We start from the raw sequence: 14,560 nt of genomic DNA, 5'->3' as shown, positions 1-14,560 counted from the left end.
GGAAAACGTGTGAAGTTTAGGAGCCAGTCATATTTGTGTCAAATGCCAATTTCATCATTTACCAAGTGTATGAAGTGTCTTGGGTGAGTTATGTGACATCTCAGGCCTCTGCACTTGTGATGAGCACTGGGTGTTGTAGGTAAGTGATGGATCACTGAATTCTACTTCTGAAACCAATACTGCACCGTATGTTAACTAACTGGAATTTAAATAACAATTTAAAAAAATCGCAGGCCTCCGATTAATACCCAGATTGCAGAGTCATTTCAAAATTTACAGGAGGCCATGTGGGGGAGTGCCTGGTAGGGAGCATGGTGTAAGTGATACTCACTATGCATCGGTGCTTCTTCCAGTTCCTCTTCCCCTTGTCTGCCCACCTTTTGCACTGCTCACAAGCCAGTGACCTCTTACTGATGTACTGTAGGCAGTCACATCCCTCATGCCCTTATATGAGAAATCTACCAAAAGAAAATTCCTTCCTAGTTACATGGAACCCACTCAGAAGGGGTTAAATGAACTTAGCAGAAACTACCTAATTAAACGACACTGCTGTCTTGTGAGATGAGCAAGGGCAATAACTGCTATAGAAAATTTCACAGAAGTGAAACGAAGTCATCAAATATGACTGAGGTCACTTAGAGGGAAAGTTATAAATGGATATCTAATAATATAATTTACTAAAAAAGTTGATGTAATGGTATTGTGGAGCCATTTCCCCTGAAGTTTACACTGAAAAGTTCAAATTAGGAAGCAGTGTTTTGCCAAGTGCCATAATGCAGAACGAGGATACATCATCAATAACTCTGCAAAGAAATGTAAGTACAGCCTCAACAATGAATATGAATACTGCAATCATTAAAATATATATATATATTTTTTTTTTTTAAAGATTTTATTTATTTATTTGAGACAGAGAGAATGAGAGAGACAGAGAGCACATGAGAGGGGGGAGGGTCAGAGGGAGAAGCAGGCTCCCTGCCGAGCAGGGAGCCCGATGCGGGACTCGATCCCGGGACTCCAGGATCATGACCTGAGCCGAAGGCAGTCGCTCAACCAACTGAGCCACCCAGGCGCCCTAAAATATATTTGAAAGTCCAGTCTCTGCAGAAGGCAGGTTTTCTAAGACAACCCATGAATTGGATTTTATCATGTAGTATAAGTGCACACAGAACCAACTAGATATTATGAAATATTTGAAACTATTAACTATCATTATAGTTTTCCTTTGAGGTAGGACATTTACACATGTCTTTATAAATTCTACTGTGAGGATGTAAAAACAAATTTAAAGCCATTTGAGACTGAAAGAAGATATAGAAAAAGTAATCTCTATTTATCTATTTCTGTACCTCTTAGTAATAAATAATCACAACTTATATTAAATCACACCTTTCTTTTAGTGGCTATGAAATGCATTCCCTAGAGTTTTGCATTAATCTTCAGATGTACCAGGTGTACTCAGCTGAGAAAACTTTTTGCCTCTTTCTATAAATGCTTGCTCATTATAGATAGAAAAGCTAGCCTAAAATTCTGTAACTCTACTTCAGGGCAAAGTGCAAGATGTATAAAAGAAAACCAAAAATAGAACTGAGATTCCTGAGTGTTTGGTCTACAAACAACCTTCCCCACCTATCAACCTCCCCTGTTTCTCTTCCTCTTCTTCTAATCATCCCTTTAAGTAATTATTTACATTTTTTTCTTGTCTAAAGGATCATGAACCTCACAATTCTCCTTTATAAACACTCTCGTCAGAGAATATTAATAATCATTTCACACTTTACAGCACTCAAGATAATTTCTTCATTCAAAAAAATGACTTATTTCATCTTATTGTAGAGTCTGGGATGGGCAAACCTCCAAGGAATGTACAGTCTTAGAGAACAAGGTAAGAAACAATTCTTCTCTTTCCCAAAATGACCCCCAGTGTATATGCTTTTTAACAGCTAATTTCACTGCTCAGCAGTTAATATGAGCAGCGAAAGTTCAAAATTCTTCAAATGAATATATTATGTACGTACAATGCAAGATGCCAAAAATCCCTTTCATGCCTTTTGACCAAAGGTACATGGAGTCAATGTGCCTAATACTGAAAGGAGCGTGAACAGAACTGCCGGGAACAGACTTATCCATCATGGTTTGCCTCTTTTCTCCTTAGGTACTTGGCTGAGAGAGTCAGAAATGCAAAAGTGACCAGTTCCCAGCAAGTGCTAGCATTGCAGGACACAGATGTCACCCAGATCCCAACCCAGGGACCTAAACAAACATTCTCTTAGGTGTCTGGACACAGGAACACTGGAAATGGGGCCAATAACCACTTTACTATACCTCAGGTTTCAGGATGAGTTCCAAATTTCTTAGCACCACCAGCTGTCTGGTTTTAAAGGAGATTTTCTTTCATTTCAGAACTCTAAGAGTATTTTATCAAGGAGGTCTTGAGGAAGGGAACTACAATCATTAGGATGGAGAATGAGGCATAACTGAAGTTATTTTCTATGACAGCAAGCTCAAATAAAAAACACTCAGAGTCCTCCCCTCCCTTTTTCAAAGTGTTTTATCATGACAATAATTTTATGATTTTTATATTTAAAGATTTATTTTTTTTTTATTTGAGAGGGGGAAGGGGCAGAGGAAGAGAGAGAATCTCAAGCAGACTCCCCACTGAGCATGGAGCTGGATGCTGGGCTGAATCTCACAACCCTGAGGTCATGACCTGAGCCAAAACCAATAGTCAGACACTTAACCCACTGTGCCATCCAGGTGCCCCAATTTTATGATTTTTATATTGCTCATAATTCAAGAAGAACTTGAATCTTTCAGAATTTCTTTATTTAACCATATTTTTTTTCCAAGTAAAGGTTTTTCTGTTCAGGAATAAAAGCTTATTGTTTTGAGATTGTAGGGTATATCCCCTATGTCTCTTCGGTTATTTGTAAGATTTTAGACATAAGGATTTAAAGCTATCTGTCAGAGGCTCCTTAATTTTGAATATAAGACCCTTTATAATATGGCCTCTGCCCACTTTTCTAGTCTTTCACTCAACTCAGCAACTTTTTCACAAATCAACAATCTTATGGTTGCTTTATCTTGTCTTCCTCTCTCTCCACTTCGGTCTCCTATGAACACTCTTCCTTCTTTTTTTTGCATGAACCATTTCACTTAAATCTTGAATTCTCAAGTTGAGATCACTTACCTTGTATGGTCTGCTCCCTTAGAACTTTGTATGGCTACTTAACCTAGAATGTCTCACACTGCTTTATCATTGCCTGCTCTCTTGTCTATTTCCGTCATCAGCTTAAGAGCTCTCTTTGAAGAAGAATTATGTATTACTTTTATCAGCCTGGTTGATTCAAAGCTCATCATATAGAAGGTACTCCATAAATCTTTATCATATACATTAATTGGTGATTCATGACAGAATTTATTCTGATTGCTAACATTTAATTAAATATCAATAGACCTGACTTAGATGACAAAATTAAGACTCAGGGTGGTTAAAATGACTGATCTATAATACAGATTCTACAAATTAATAGATCTGCGTTGAGACCAGGAATTTAACTCCATGGACTGTACTTTTACAATGCTAAGTAGCAGTCTGCTACTAGTTAAGACTGCAGCAGTCTGCAGTTAAACACTTTAAAAATGTTTCACAGATGACTAAACAAGGAATATGCAGGAAATGTGACCACAGATCTCTAGTGGTGTTTAACTACTGACTCAAAGTTTTGAGAAGATTCCAGGGATATAATATATATGACAATATCACTGAAAAAGAAATATTCTGAGGATTTTTCCAGGGTACTAGGTAACTTCTAATATCCATTTTAGGCTTAAAATTACATAAATTGATTAAATAAATTGATTAAATATACCATGTGCCAACCTTGAGTCAGTGACTGTGTGAGTAAGAGAAAAGCATAGACCTCTCCCAACAGAGGCAAGAGACTCCCTTCTTCAGTCTTTGAAAACTCCTGCCAGGTTGAAACTGGCACTGATTATTTGGCAGGAGTAAATTTCCCTATTACCATGCCCAAAATAATCATGTTTGTTATTAACAATTACTTACTAGGCATCCATGGCCAATAGCCTCTGGGAGCTAAATGAAAGATAATTAAAAGTTTTACATGAAAAATAACAGTCTTTCAATTAATTTCATAAGAGGCATGGAGCAGTAGATGAACAGGTAGGTATTTTATTCACAATAAAACCAACCAAACAACTTACGAAAACAATAGGCCATGGATGTCAAGTGGAGAAACAGAGAAAAAGTTACAAAGGTAAGGAGGTATTGAGAAAGGAAGTTTAAACAAATCTAAACTCAGCATCTTCTTCCCAATCTCCTCCTAATACAGTGCACATCGAAGTGAGTGGCACTATTGTCTGCCTGCCCATGAAGCCAGAGACTCATCCTGGGCACCCTTCTTTCTCACTCCCTACAAACAATCAGGGACCAAATACTGGTGATTCTATTTTTTCATAGTTACTGGATGTAATCCTTCCTGTCTCCTCCCACGGCCTTAGTTTATATCCTGTTCCCTCTTCCTGTCTCATGCTGCCCTCCACAAAAGCCATCCTCCATACTGTCAGAAAGACTTCTCTAGACTCGCCTTCTGATTGTGATGCCCTGTTCAAAGTCCTTCAGACATTCTTCTTTACACTCAGCATCACCCAGAAGGATTTTCGTAATTTGGTCCCTACCTGTCTCTCTGGCACCATCACTCCCAACAAACAAACTCTGCTCTGGATATCCCAAGACCCTCCCAATTCTCTAGATGCATGAACACATGATTTCAGCCCATCTTGCTCTATAGTCATGGGTGAGAGATCTTCCCTACATCTCTGCTGGGGGTTTCCGGGCCATGTTCTTCAATCTCCATTTCTGTTTCCATCACCTAATATGAAGTGTTAGAACTTCTTGGAACATCGTTTGGAGGGTCTCCCCATGACTTACCTTACCTTTCCCCCACTGTACCCTACATTGTAGCTAGAAAGACATTTTCCTTCTTTTCTTTTTTAAATGGAAGTGTAGTTGACACACACTGTTGCATTAATTTCAGGTGTAAAACATAGTGACTTGACAAGTCTATGTGTTATGCTGTGCTCACCACAAATGCAACTATTATCTCGTCACCATGTAATGCTATTATAGTACCACTGACCATATCTCCTGTGCTGTGCCTTTTATCCAGAATGATCCTTTAAAATCTGATCACGTTACTAACTTGCTCAAGACTCTTCAGTGAGTTTCCACAGTGCTGAACATAAAGACAGAATCCCAATTAGAGCCTACAGGACCCCATCAGCTCACTGAATTCCCTTCTTCTACTGTCTCCTTAAGCTGTGGCTACAGCTTTCTTGTCTCAAAACTTCTGTGTCTCAACACATCATGGGGCATATTTACACATGCTGTTCCATTTTCATGAAAGACCCTTCCTCACCCATCATCTCTACTTCTTCGATTAAATGACTCCCATACATTATTTAAACATCAATCCTTTGCCTGGCACATACACATTTGCTAACTGGATAATGTTCCTTTGTCAAGGCTTTAATAATGCCATATTCCTTTTTTTTTTTTTTTTGTAAGTCCTTATTTAAAATTATATTAGGAGATTAATTAATATCTGAATTCCTCACGGGGCTATGAGCTTCATGACAACAGTGACCGTGCTATTTTTATTCAAACTTTCAAAAGGCTGAAACAGAATACTAATCCGGAGGAAGAATAACAGGATGGATTTGAGGTAAAAAAAAACATATAAGACAGGAAGACCAAACTGCATGCTGCCATGGTATTTTTAAAAGGAAAGAGTGCCTGAACAGAGAAGGTGTTGGTAACGATGGAAAAAAACAGGGCAGATAATGGAGTCAGGGAAGGAAATTTTGGTGAGACTCAGTAATTAACAGAAGACAGGAGGGCTGATGGATGACAGAAGAGAACGCTCAAAGATGACTCCAACTCTAAGCCCGCATGCCTAGGAGGAGAATGCTGGTACGTACAGTTAACAAAGAGAGAAAAACAGAAAAAGAAAGTAGTTTTGTGAGATAAGTGAAATAACCATGTGCAAAATTTTAGCACACAGTTGGAAAACGTGGTACAGAGAGGTCATGTCACTAGAGCAAGAACTGGAGACCTGGAAGTGAATAAAATCCCTAAGAATTTTACAGCAGTGTCCCTCAATGTGGCCGGCATATCTATGAGGGAATCTGAAAATGTATCAGTCCTTGTTCCTCTGTAAAAAGGTCTGTAAAAAAATATTCAACACATTCTGTGCTCCCTTCTGCACACTCACCCCCACCTTACCCAAAGCCCAGATTGAGAACTATTATATAAAGAAAGAAAGCAGAGGGCTACGGGCCAACCGTCCATATTTAGAATCAGAAGAAAGACAATCAGTTAAAAAAAAAAAAAAAACCCTCAAGAAAGAATGTTCAGAGAAATAGAAAAGGAGCAATACAACGTAGTGTGCTCAAAATGAAGGGTATTAAGACAGTTTTAAAAAGAATTAGGGAGAGATCACTTCTATCAACACAGGAAATTTTGAACATGAAAATACGAACCACTGAGTTTAGCTACAGGGAATGTCTTACAGTCAACATGAGAGTACATGGGATTTTTCCACGGTGGGGATGTGAAACAGAATCCAATGACTGATTTTTATCCTTATCTATGTTGCTATATTAGTCACTCAACAAAGAAAATAGCCCTAGTATAATATCCTGGCTCTAAGAGAATTGCTGCTCAGAAAGACACAGTTTGTTACTATAGATTTAGGCATCCTGAAAGAGAAGATTTCACCGTTAGCATATTAAGGTCCAAATCACAAAATTTTCAAATTTCTGTGAGATTAAGTCACTTTAGGATAGTCATTTTAGAATTTTGGTTTTTTTTTCCTTCTCCACACAGGCTGCAAAAATATAGTTTACTCCATAGATCTCAAGACAAAGTCATAAATGTCATCTGGTTAGCACCTTAGCTCCAAAATATGAGAACCATTATTCTAGAGCAGTTATTTCAACTTTCTACCTATTACTATACTGCTCTTTGGGCAGTTAGTAAGTATAAGAAACTTTTTCTAATACATATGCATATTTATTCCTAGATTGCTACTTACATAGAACATTGTCTCACACTCCATTACAAGGAAATTTCTATATGTTAACTTTTTGTAGAGGACTATCCACCAGTTCTTTTTCTTTCATCTAGAATGAAGTAAATCCTTGTGAAATACATTTTAAAGTAAACAGGAAGTCAATATCAATACATAACTAATTATGCCAAATTTATAAAATATCATAGAGAAAACATGGAGATTCATTGGCTTCCAGCTTCTAAAGGAGACTGATTGGAAGTAATTATCTAATCTGGACCTAAACCTTAATGATAACTTTAGAAAAAACTAGGGACATTACTGGTAATAAAATTAGTCACATTTTATTTTTACCCTATTCTAATACTGCAAACAATACTCAATTCTACACTTCAGTTGTGTAAACACAGCCAGTGGATGTTCCTGGATGAAAGTATTTTCTAAACCAAACTGCAATTTTCCTTTAGTTATTAGGAAGTTTTAACAACTGAAGCGCCTAGATGGTGCAGTCGGTTAAGCGTCAACTCTTGGTTTTGGCTCAGATTGTGATCTCAGGGTCATGAGATGGATGGGCTCCATGCTCAGCATGGAGTCTGCTGAGATTTTCTCTCCCTCTCCCTTTGCCCCGCCTGCTCATGCTCCCTCGCTCACTCGCTCTCTCTTTCTCAGATAAACAAATCTTTAAAAAAGAAAGGAAGGCTTAGCAATTAAGAGCCATATTCATAAAGGGAACTATACTTTTTAAAAGAAAAAAAAAAGCCTAAGTTTAAAAATTCAAAGAACTCTAGACTTCAAAAAGGGAAGAAAGAGGAAAAATAGATTTTGAGGCATTGGGAATGACAGCCTGAACCCAAAGGGTAATGAGTTAGAGTGTACCTTCCACCAGAAACTAAAAGAGAATCCCAGAAAAATTCTTCAGTGAGAGTCGAGGAGTGACTGAGCCAACAGAACTTGTAAACAATTTCCAGTGTTTAATTTAGTAAGAGGCAGAACTGCTTCATTCATTATTCATTCCAATTTATGCACAGATTGAAAGGCACCAAATAATATGTGCCCAATGAGAAAGGCTAAGGAAGATGGCTAAGCAGGAATGGCTCCTGTGGGACAGCAGCTAGGGGTGCCTTCTATTCTAGGAGGCCACTGTCTGTGATGTGTACCCCCTTTTAAGTTGATTGCTTCAAAAAGATATTGCACTTTTAAACAGGACACTGGGGTGGGGGCGCCTGGGTGGTTGAGCCTGCTTAAGATACTCTTTCTTTCCCTCTGCCCCTCCCCAAACTCAGGCTTGCTTTTGCACATGTTCTCTCTCTCTCTCAAAACAAACAAACAAACAAACAAACAAACAAGAAAACCAGACACTGGGGACTATAGCATATTATCAGGATAATGACCCCATGGCAGAAAGGTCATTAGGACAGAAAGTCTTCTAGGACTTGGATTAGACCATTTGTTAGGCTTTGAATTCCTGTCTTCTCATGTCCACTAATCTCTGATGCAATGCCAACTGAAAATGTGTCTTAATTTCTTTTCACTAAAATGCAGAGAGTTATTTTCTTTAAATGATTTAATATCCAGCCTATACGAATACCATAAACAAAAAGGGAAGCCTATTTTTTAGAGAAAGCTATTGCCTAAATTCCGAGAGCAGAGTGGTTAAAAACGCAGGTTTGAATCTGGACTCCATTACTGACTAATGCTGTGACCTTAGCCAAGTTACTTGTCAGTAAATCAGTTTCCTCCTAAGTAAAATAGGGATAATAGTATCTACTGCAGGGGGCTGTCTAGAAAATTAAATGGTATAACATCTGTAAAGTGCATAGAAAAGTGATACAGTGTATACTATATTAGCATTTGTTAAGTAAATAGATAAATTAAAATGCCCCTGATTCAAACCAGATGATGAGGAAGTTATAAAGAATGAATGAAGAGTTTTAGATAGAATTCTTTACTTAGATATATGTTTTCCTTAAATTCTTGCCTCTAGTTTATGTGTGGGGGGAAATCTTGGGAAGCAGGTTTACTCAAACACAACATTTGCTAATCACACAGTGTGCCAAAGCCCTAGAGCAGACGCATAGGTGTATAAGTCAATATCTTCCCTCAAGGCACTTATAATCCAGTCTGGGGCAATGGACAATCATTGAAATTGAAGACTTGTACACAACTTAAGTATATTTTCCAGAGCAACCCACTGACTCAAAGCAACCTACTAACTAAAGAATTGTGATGAAAGTAATTTCAATAGAAATTATAGAGGGAAAAAGGCAGTTCAGACAAGGTAGGTAAATAAGATTTTATTAGAGGAGGTGAGAAAAGCATTAGGAGTCAAAAAATTTGCAAGGTAGACAAGACAGAGAAAGTTCTTCTGATGATTAGAGTGATGTAAATATAAGTTGAAACAAGAAAGCAAATGGTATACTTGGGGAAGCAGTGAGTAAAAACTGGTTGGAAAGAATGGTTCACAGAACATAATGGAGACATGGTTTGAAAATATGTTTTAAATGTGCCTCTATTCCTCCGCACCTTCCATTCACACATAAGAACTTGAGTTGTCCAGTAGAGAATAAAGCCAAGATTTCTGGTCCATTTGTGCAAACAAGTTCTGGCACACAGGACAAGGAAAGAACAGAGAGATTTTGAACAACTGCCTTAAACAATCAGAAAGTTAACCAGCTTTCAGCAGACATCCTGAGTGTGAGACATGGGCGAATCTGCAGGGATACGACATAAATCTGAGCAGGTAAAATGGAGCCCCTTTGGGGAGACCTTGGGAATGTCAGGCTAAGGAGTTCTGATTTTATCACAGAGGCCATCAGAGCCACTGAAAGTTTTTTTTTAGTTTTTAGTTTTTAGGGGTTTTTTTTGGGTTTAAGGATGGTAACTTGATTATAAGCCATGGGACAAGGCACCATTTTTAAATGTGAGACTTGTGGAAAAACTAGTTGTTGCCAATAGTCTAACACAGAGTTAGATTCTCATAAAAATGTGTGATGATTCTTAATAGCTCTTATATTTAAAATAACTCACATACATGGAATATGTAGATTGTCTTAGGTAACATCTGGCAAACAAGGTGCTATTCATTTCAGCTGACTCATTTTCACAAAATTTGCTCAGTAGTGTCTATATTTGATGACTGTGTACTTTTTCTTATAACTGCTTTATTGTGTTTAATAGTGCTAATACACAAAATGAACCAATGGTTTAAAATTAATCCACTGGACATACAAAAGTAGTAAAATATGAAAGCGGTATTATAAATGATATACCATGACATAAACTTGTCAAAGTAAATAGTGAAGAAGTTTACAGAGAGAATGCACATTGTGAATCTGTGTGCAGAACAAAGTTCTCTATAATGCATTATTTTCATAAGCAGCACAAAAGGAAAATTAGAAGCAGGAAGTAGAATGATAAAAATCTCAAGATTGGACTTTGTGGACTAGCTGTCCTTCATCCCTGGGTCTCAGTGTGTTGCCTGTTGCCAAAAATTGTCAAATAGTGGTATGAAGTCACTGAGGCTTTCTTATAATTTTCAAGGCAGAGTTCAAGTATATCTGTCAAGTTTTTCCAAAACAAGTGAAAAGCAAAAGCTTTTAAGATATTGCTGAGTCTCCCTACTAAAAGCAGAGAAGAAACCAAAACAAAAGAGGTATCAGTCAAAGTTGCAAATAAATCCAGTGACAATTAGTCACATTATAGAGTAAAGCAGAATAAACCAATCACAAAATCATTTATGAAACTGTTACAATATGCATAAGTCAGTGGAATACAATGTGAAAGAACATTTACTATTTATTGTTGTTTTTATTAGCAGATATTTTTCTTCAAAGTTGTACAAAATCAGAGACATTCACAAGTATAAAGTAGATCACATGTGTAAAAGGAGACATGATTGACAATTATTTATCACTAAAAACTATGCCAGAGGGGAAGAGATTTCTTGTTTGTTAATCATTTTGTAAACTTTGGTGTAAATAGTGCGTTAGGATTGTTATTGACTGAGTACCATCAATATGTATAACAAAGATACCGTCACATGAATGACAGAAATTGCACCTCAGGGCAATCCAACCCTGCTTTATTCACAGTTGTCAATGTAAGTGTGCCTCCTGAACTTGACTGAAGTTTGAAGGAATAGGAAAAGCTACAAATATGATCAGATCATAGCCAAGAATTTCCAGCATGCTGTGCAAGAAAATGGGTTGAGAACAGAAGATTCTGTTTCTTCATACTCAAGAGCTCTAGCTGTCAGGAGTAAAGATCTTCAAATGAAACAATAAGTGAAAAAAGTAAAAAAGATTTCTTTAATTTCCAATGGCTTATCTAAGTGGTATATTCTATATCTGGAGGATCCTGAATCTATTACTTCGGAGAGAACGTATAATTTTTAACATTTAGGAAGAGAGAAGAAAAGTTCCTAAAAAGACTGAATTTTGATATAAACAGATTAGTTGACAAGAGTTTCTTTCTTACTATTTAAAGATATTCCAAACTCATTCAAGAAAGAAATCAGTGTTGTTATTGGACATATTAAACACATCTGAATGCCAAAAATGAATATGAAGAAATAATTACCACAAACAAATCCAACCAAAAATTCATTAGAAATCCATTGGTCAATTATCTTCTGTGTCGATGAATTCAACATTCCAGCTACTTTTGAGAAGGGTGTGTCTCAACCTAATTAGTTCCTGATAGGGCACTGGATGTCTACAGTGAAAACTCTCCATAATTCTTGAATCCTCTCATGATCAGAAAAACCAGAACTAGTCCAAAGACCACCCAATATTTGCTGCTCTTCACAATGGCTTTTTTTTAATACTGTTTAACTTGTTTTAATGTTTCATCACAAATGGTGAAAAAGTAGAGGCAAGGAATAATCATAATGTTGTGGCCAACATTATAAATATGGAATTATAAATTTAAAACATTTTCTGGCTTAAAAAATAAATCTAGTAGTCAACACAGCTCCACAGGGCCTCTGTGTCTGCTAGGGTCCATCTCTGTGTCCCTGACATCACCCTCCTTTATCCATTTTTCCAGGTCTTCTACTCCCATCTCTTCTTCCTCCCATCTGTTCCATTGAAGGTTCAGGAGGCCCATCAGGGCCACCTTGTCTTCCTCCACCAAAGACACCTGGGTCCATGCCCCGGCCACCATGGAATCCACCTCTGTCTCCGCCATGACCACTTCTGAACATTCCATTGGGACCACCGTGGTCCATGAGGACACCTCTTCTTCCCTGCAGGCCACCAGGGCTGCCTCTGCCAAGATCACTGCCCAGGGGTAGAAAGGGTGGTGGAAGGAAGCCTTCAGGCTTTCAAGCCTTACACTGGTTGCATTCTATTCTCCAGGTGAAGTCCTGGTTTCCACACCCTGGATTGGGGCTGTATCTTTCTCCAGATGGGTTCCTTCAGGAACCCCAGGGCTTTCTTGGGGTGAAGCCATCTCTGTCACCTCCACAGCCTCCCATGCAACCTCCTGGGCCCCCGGGACCTCCATGAAGTGGAGGTCCTTTACCCTCATGGGGAGTCATACCTCCCCAATCCTGTTCATTGGAGGCTTCTTCCAAGCAAGAGAAACCTGAAGTTTGCTCCCTTGAAAATCATTCCCATCAAACCAGTCCAAGATAGCCTTAGCTGTTTGTGGGTCTTTGCAGAATGCTGTAACATAGCCTCTGGTCTTTCCTGTTTCCTCGTCCAAGTAGATATGGATCATGGGTTGTCTGATTCTCTTGTTCACCTTAACAACTCCATACTGCTTAAAGTCTGCCAGATCATCTAGAGTCACACTGCCATTTAAGCCTTGCACATAAATTGCACTGTTGTCAGAGTTTTTATCTGGATCTACAGATGGGCTTACATCAAGAACCCGTCCTTCATCATGAATCCATCAGGCTTATTGAAGCCATCTCGCTCTCCAGCACCCATTCCACCCCATCCTCCTTCCCACCCAATTCTGCTCATGCCCCACAATCAACCCCCTACTTCCCCTGCCCTAGTTGTCAGGGCCACTCATGCTCCAGTTCTCTTCTGGTCCAGAAAATCCTCCAGACTCCTGCCCATAAACACCCATGCTACTGGGGTGGTCCTGTCAGAATGAACGCTGCTGTCCGTAGCTGCTGCTCTGTAAGATCCAGTTTGCCAGGGATGAGTAATTAGTGGGTGGCCAGTGCCCACAGCTGCTTTGTTGACCATAGCTACTCTGCTGTCCGTAGCCACTTACCTGCCCATGCGTGTTCTGCTGAGAGTAACTGTTCTGGTCATAACTAGTCAGCTGTGTAGAAGAATAGCTAGTAGGAGGATAAGATGGTGGTGCCATGACTGGCCGCATGGGGAAGCTCCCAGGTATCTGGGGATAACTGTAGTTACTCTGTCCCTATCCTAGGCTGGGCTAGTTGTAACTCCCTGTGTTAGATTGAGATTGACTAGTCTCAGCAGGTTTGTTACCATCCTGTGGTCATGCAGGTGTAGTAGCTGCCAGGTGCTGCCCATAGGTAGGGTAAGCAGGCTGAGTGCCATATGCAGACTGAGCTGTACAGAGGCCTGGTGGTAGTGCCCATAGCAGTGGTGGTATCTTAAGCATGAGGGCTGTACCCCTAGACAGGCTGACTGTATGCCTGGAGGGTAGTTGGAGTAGTATAACCAATGGGAGGCTTCTATAAGAAGTTGCATTGGCAGTCTGCCCATAGGTCACAGTGGTCTGAGCCTGGGGATAGTCCGTAGGTTCCATAACTTTGCTGCCCATATGCCTGGGTGGTCTGTGCATATCCTTGAGTGGGCTGGGCCGTGTAAGCACTGTAGCCCTGCTTGGCTGTAGGGACTGCAATCCGTGGGTACCACTTTCTCTCCTTCCCTCTCATTCCCACAATGGCTTTTAAGTTAGGTCTTTCTGAATTGGTAGAAATAAAGAATAAATGAAGAAATAGACTCTATATGGAATCTACTCTTCAAACTCTGTGAGAGCTAGGTATCTATATCCTCGTGTAAGAGTAAAAATACTCTTCTCCTCTCATGATATAATTTTTTTCATTATTATCATTGCTGTAATTATTATAATGAACTAATTCTTCGTAATTGCTATTACCACTTTTATTTTTTTTATTATGTTATGTTAATCACCATACACTACATCATTAGTTTTTGATGTAGTGTTCCATGATTCATTGCGTATAACACCCAGTAAATGATTTACTATTATTTTAAAAATTATGAGAATATTTTAAAATTTTACCTATAATTCATTTGTTTGTACCCCGTATATCTATTAAGTGTTTTGCAGATGCCAAAAGATAGAGGAACTCTGATGCATAGGATGGACTGGAGGAAGAAAAATGGTAGGCGGGGAGATGAAAAATAAATCCAGTAGATTAGTAGAGGTCTGAGATGAAGGCACTAGAAATGAAGCTAAAAAGATAGTTGTAAAACATACTAGAAAGACAGTATTTCTGGATGTTCTGACAGAAT

General features: G+C 38.7%; 1 protein-coding gene and 1 pseudogene across 1 annotated transcript in view; both read right to left on the bottom strand.

Annotated features, from left to right (window-relative positions):
- The window catches only part of NRG1 (neuregulin 1), a 1,087,745-nt gene that overhangs the window by 699,710 nt on the left and 373,475 nt on the right, over positions 1–14,560 (bottom strand). The window lies entirely within an intron of this gene.
- LOC110584099 lies at positions 12,112–13,956 on the bottom strand (annotated as a pseudogene).

Source organism: Neomonachus schauinslandi, chromosome 2, assembly GCF_002201575.2.
Source record: "Neomonachus schauinslandi chromosome 2, ASM220157v2, whole genome shotgun sequence".
In the NCBI taxonomy this organism is placed as follows: Eukaryota; Metazoa; Chordata; class Mammalia; order Carnivora; family Phocidae; genus Neomonachus; species Neomonachus schauinslandi.
Note: the sequence above shows the minus strand (reverse complement) of the source record. Positions and strands in the feature narration are given on the sequence as shown.